Below are 6,859 nucleotides of genomic sequence, written 5' to 3'. Positions count from 1 at the left end.
ATACGTATAATAATTATATAATAATAATTTATTAAATTAACATATTTAATTCTATATGTTTATTGAAATAATCATAAAAGAGTAACTGTTTGTATTTCCATATCAAAGAGTCATTAATAAATTCGGAAAATTTTTATATATAAATTTTAGATATATATGTATAATTTTATATATTTTAAATTTCATAAATATTTGATTAGAAACTTTACAAATATTGCCAATTTTCGTGTCGGTATTAAATATAAAAAATGTAAAAATGTAAAAATACGATGTTAAATTAATGATTAAATACAAGCTTCACAAAATTTGACGAACGTCTTCGTTATAGAATCGCGGCTCAATTATAAATTTAATGATACACTTTTCGTTAGATTTATCTATTTATGAATTCCATATCGCGTGGAACTGAATATTCATTAAATAAATTATGATAGCGAAAATACCGTGCTCTTTCCGCGTTCTTTTCGCGTTTTTAGACGAGATTGCCGTTTTAATAAAGGATCTTATTGCCGTCCCTCTCAAATAATATTCTTAAATATTGCTAATTAAAAATAAAAAAATATCGAATAAGAGTATAAAGAGTCGATGTTAAGTTAGCGATTAAGTATTAGCATCACAAAATTTAACGATCGCCTTCAATATTATAGAATCGCGCATTAATTATTATGAATTTAATAATTTATTTTTTCAGTTATTATATTGGTACACTTACGAATTTCGTGCCGGAAAATATTCATTAATAAATTAATAAATTACGGTTGCGAAAACACCGTGTTTTTCCTTCGTTCTTTTCGCGTTCTTAGACGAAATTGCCATTTTAATAAAGGATCTTATCGCTGTCCCTTTCGTGAAATAATATTCCTGAATATTGCGCTAATTAAATAAAAGAAATATGGAATAAGAGTGTGAAGATTCGATGTTAAGTCAACGATTAAATATTAGCTTCATAAAATTAAACGATCACCTTCGATATTATAGAATCGCGAGTTAATTATTATGAATTTAATAATTTGTTTCTTCGGTTATATTTGTGTATTTACGAATTTCGTATCGGAAAATATTTATAAATAAATTAATAAATTACGGTTGCGAAAACACCGTGTTTTTCCCTCGTTCTTTTCGCGTTCTTAGACAAGATTGTCGTTGTAATATAGGAGTCTTATCGTTGTTTTTTTCGTTAGGTAAACGTTAATGAAAGTTGCGTGACTCGTACCGCCGAGGAGTCGAAACGATTTTCATCATGGAGAATTATTTCTTATCGGTTTTTGTAAGATCCATTCGCGACGTCTAGTTCGGTGCCTCGTTGAAAATTGGGAATTTTTATTGTAAGATTGGAACTAATCCCAGGTTTTCCTGGCAATTTCCGACAGCAATGATTTCGGTAGTCATTCAACGACGAACGCCATACGCTTCTTTAAAGTCGAATTAATTTAAATAATATATATTTAGATGTGAGAGAAAATGCATCTATTTTCTTCTTCTCGTTAAAAATGTTCTGTCATTATTAGGATTGGTATTATTATTGTCTAATGCCAGAAAGATTTAATAGATTAAATATGGATATAGCGTTGTGTATAAATTTTTATTTTTCAAGTAATTCCATATTGTAATAGTTTTTATTAATTGTTAGATAAAAATGATTACGAACGAATATATTTTATTATTAATTATTAATTATTTCTAGGTACTGGGGATATTAATATTAGTTTTTAGTTTCTTTTAAGAAACTATTTGCAGGTATTGGACATCCATCGCCATTTTAGAATATTAGTTTTTAGATATATACCATTTTATATATATGTATAATAAAATACATGCACAAATTAACGTATCCAAAATATTTTTATAATTTTTATTAATATTATATATTATATATACGCGAAATTATACATGAATGTTACATAAAATGTGCGAATACTTAAAAATTATGAGACGAATCGAATGGGTACCCTTATATCAGCAAGATATTGATTAAAAGAAAAAAAATTATTAATTTAAACATTATAAGAATAAGAATTTTGAAAATTAATCTAGAATTAATTATATATTTAAAATTATTTTATTTATTTTATTTTGCACACTATTCGAATTGAAATTTTTTAAATCTTGCTGTTATCGGGTTCGATTCGTCTCGCGCGCGCAAACGGTACCCCAAAATTATTGTGTTCGCACATTTAACACAAACTTCGATGGTGCATGGATTTTATTATTTATAAATATAATCGTTCGTAATCACATTTCTATAAAAAATCGTTATATCCATTTAATTTTCAATAAAGAAATATATTTTTTAATAATGAAAGAACATGTTTTCTGACAATTTCGTGAATAGAAGATAATGACGAGGGAATTGTCGTTGATTTATTACTGAAATCATTGCTATTGGGAATAGTCCGGAAGATCCGGGATTCGTTCCCTCCTACAGTGAAATTCCCGACGTTCAATGGATCACTTAACTTTTCTTCGCAAATTGATCTTGCGAAATCTGATGAGAAACAAGATGTTAATCGTTCTCCATTTTTAAGATCGCTCCTCTTTTATCGGATATTACCGGTATGTCATCCGCGTATCAAATGACGTCGAATTATATTATAAGAATTATGCACAATCGTATATTTTGAATATTATAGATTTATTTATTCGTGTCTATTGAGGGCGCTTCGATTATCATATTATAAAAATTAATACATGTCGCAATCGGATATTCCGAATATTATCGATTTATTTTATTCGTCGCGTTTTCTCGTAAATTCAAATCGCTATTTATCTTATAAAGATTCGCAAATGACTCGGATAGTGAGAACTATATTGGCAAACATTATAGACATCAAATTGTTTGTCGAAATATCTTCGCATTTATGATAATAATTATATCGCGCGCGATAATAATGTCTATCGAGAGCGCTTCGGTTATTATATTATAAAAATTAATATAGATATCGCGCAATCGGATATTCCGAATATTACCGATTTATTTATTTGTCGCGTTTTCTCGGGAATTTTAAATCGTGATTTATCTTATAATTTAATCGTTGACTTATACATCGAACCTTTGTTTATCCTTCCACGTCTTTGAATATTGTTTTTAATAGTCCGCGCAAAAGGCGCTAGTAGTGCGAATATTTTTTGCTACTATTTAAAAGACGATTGATAATTTTATTAATGAATGTTTTAATCGCGATTATTTACAAATTGTGCGATAATTTGAATGATAATAATATATCGCGCACGCGTCTTGATGATTTCGATTATCATATTATAAAAATTTTCCATTTTATCTTATTTAACTAATCATACGCGAGATAGGATACGTATCTTATTTGACGGCGTTTATATAAAATTGCGTGTTAATCGCAAATAAATCGGATAGTGAATTTTATATTCGCAAATATTACAGACCTCGAATGTCTGTCGAAATATATCTTCGCACTTATATGTGACAGCATAATTATATTGCGCGCGTATCTATTGAGGACTTCGCGATTATTATATTATAAAAATTATACGTATCGAATATTCCGTGTATTATCAATTTATTTATTCGTCGCGTTTTCTCACGAATTTTAAATCACGATTTATCTAACTTAATCGCTGACTTACATCGAAACTTTGTCTATCTTTCCACGTGTTTGAATATTGTCTTTTATAGTCTGCGCTAGTAGTGCAAATAATTTTTATCTACTATTTAAATAGACGATAATTTTATTAATGATTAATCGCGACTATTTAAATCGTTACATAAATCTTATTAAACTCTACTAATACATCGACAATTAGAGATATAGTTAGATAGTTAAATTATTAGAGAGGGACTTTGATAAAATCATTCGTTCCGTTATACTCTATTAAGCATGACGAACAACGCGATTTTTTAATTATATGTTAATTATATTCAAAATTGTAAAGTCTTAAGATTCATTTTACTTCATTTAACTCAATCATGCGCGAGATGCAACATGTATTTTCAATATGTATTTTTTCAATCGCGACATTTATATAAAATAGCGTATTAATCGCAAATAAAACGCAAATAAATTCGCAAATATTACAGACCTTAAATGTCTGTCGAAATGTCTTCGCACTTGTGTGTGATAGTAATTATATCGCGCGTATCTATAGCGGCACCGATTATATTATAAAAATTATACATATCGCAATCGAATATTCCGAATATTGTCGATTTATTTATTTGTCGCGTCTTCTCGCGAATTGTAAATCGTGATTTATCTTCTAAAAATTCGCAAATAAATCAGACAATAAATTCTATATTCGCAAATATTATCGATCTCGAAATATCTTCGTATTTGTTTGATAATAATTACGTCGCGCGCTGTCTATCGACGGTTTCAATTTTCATATTATACAAAAATTATGCGTATCGTAATCGAATATTCCTAATATTATCGATTTATTTATTCGTTATTTTTTCTCGCAAATTTTAAATCGTCATTTATCTTGTATTTAAATCATTGATTTATAATCGACGCTTGCTCTATCTTTTCGCGTTTTGAATATTGATAACCTACATAAAATGCGCCAGTAATGCAAATACTTTTCTCTACAATCAAAAAAACGATCAATAATTTTATTAATGACTCTTTTGATCACGATTATTTACGTTTAAACGTTATTTATATAAAACTATTTTCTATTCTTAAATTCTATTATTGTATGTCAATTATTAATAATAAATATCGCGTAATTCATCATTGCTAATCAGTCTTGTTTGGACTATGTAGAAATTTTTAATAAATTTTATATTATTCATATATTTTGGATACTTTCGTGTAATTCTTTGTAATAAATTAAAATTATTTTTTAAAAATTAAATTGAATTTAGTTTTAAAAAAGTTTTAAAAATGAAATTTAAATTATCAAAATTATTTTCAAGAAGATTAAACAAATGTATAATTATAAATGTTCAAGATATATTTTAAAAATTAAAAAAATATCATATATATGTGTAAATTAATATATAGCTATAATATTAAGTCCAAATATTAATGCTATTAATATCAAATTATTTATGTTATTAAACATTTGAATAAATCGAGTACATATATTTGATATTGATAACATCATAAATTGTATTTTGTAAATTGTAAATAGTTATAATTGTATATTAATTATAATCTAATATTGATATTTTTAATTATTGACATAGTTTTGTATAAAATACAATTATAACTATAATGATATTACATAAAATTGTATTTACGATTTTAAATTACGTGAATACATTCTTATGTAAATTACACGAAAATTTATTGAAAGTATACGTATAACGATTATATAATATTAATGTAAAAATTCGATACTAAATTAATGATCGAATATAAGCTTTACAAAATTTGACGAACGCCTTCGTTATAGAATCGCGATTCAATTATTATAAATTTAATGATATGCTTTTCGTTAGATTTATCTATTTATGAATTTCATGTCACGCGGAACTGAATACTCGTATTCGTCAAATAAATTAATAAATTATGATTACGAAATTCCGTGCTCTTTCCGCGTTTTTTTCGCGTAATTATACAAGATTATCGTTTTAACAAAAGAATTTTATCGCTGTCCCTCTCGTCAGATAATATTCCTATTATTAAATATTGCTATTTAAATATAAAGAAATATCGAATAAGAGTGAAGATTCGATGTGATAAGTCAACGATTAAATATTAGCTTCACAAAATTTATCGCGATCACCTTCGCTATTAAAGAATCGCGAATTAATTATTATGAATTTAATAATTTGTTTCTTCAGTTATATTTATATTTACGAATTTCGTATCGAAAAATATTCATAAATAAATTAATAAATTACGGTTGCGAAAACACGGTGTTTTTCCCGCGTTCTTTTCGCGTTCTTAGACGAGATTGTCGTTGTTCCTTTCGTTAAATAAACGTTAATGAAAGTTGCGTGGCTCGTACCGCCGAGGAGTCGAAACGATTTTCATCATGGAGAATTTTTTCTCATCGGTTCTTGTGAGATCCATTCGCGACGTCTAGTTCGGTGCCCTGTTGAAAATTGGGAATTTTTATTGTAAGATCCCACAATGGCTCTTATGTGGCACGCGCATTTAATGCGTTGAACGCATTGCGTCGTCGGTGCCGTCAACGTGTCGCGGACGGCGGCGTCTCGTTACCGCGTTTTCGCGTTTAGCTTTCTCGCGTCATCGCGTTTTCGCGAAAGTTTTGAACTTTTTCATATAAAATCCCAATTTCATTTATTGTCACGAGTCTCTACTTCCGATGCCAATTAACTGGGATGTTTCACCGAGTTTGCACACGTTGCTATGCAACGTACACTCGCGCCTTGTGCATCGCGGCACTTGGTGATGCCGGCCGCGCAGAACGTATGTCCAGTACAAAATGTACATGGGCGCGCGGGTTCGAGCTTCGCGCTCGATCGGCTTAGTGATGGTCACGCTCTACTTCGTCAAGTGATTCGGCCCGAATTGTCTAGGACTCGATCGATTGTTCGGAATGGTCGTTAATGGGTCCCTTCTCTTTGCTCGTCTACAGCCACACGCCCAGCGTGTGTTAACCCTGTCGAGGAGTCGAGTGGATTCCCCTAGGCACGATTTTCGCTCGGTAAAAGGGGTTGCCTCCCCATTTTCTAAATTGCTGAATGTTAGCATTTAAAAAATGTGGGTATCCTCTTCTTTTACCGTCTACTAGCCTTGTGTACTGCGCTAGTGATATAGCATCCGTGCGGGTCACCTGAAATCGTGCTTAGCGGGTCCAGGTTCGATACGAGATAGGATAATTATGCGCGAAAAAGAGCTGGTGAACTTCATTTTCCTCTATTTCCGTCAATCGTTTCGTCTTCTTTCCGGTTTGGGCCTAGTCCTTGCTC

The sequence above is a fragment of the Camponotus vicinus genome, unplaced genomic scaffold, assembly GCF_025532165.1.
Source record: "Camponotus vicinus isolate PSW18456_S1 unplaced genomic scaffold, iyCamVici1.0 SCAF_14, whole genome shotgun sequence".
In the NCBI taxonomy this organism is placed as follows: Eukaryota; Metazoa; Arthropoda; class Insecta; order Hymenoptera; family Formicidae; genus Camponotus; species Camponotus vicinus.
This window is presented reverse-complemented; position numbering follows the sequence as displayed.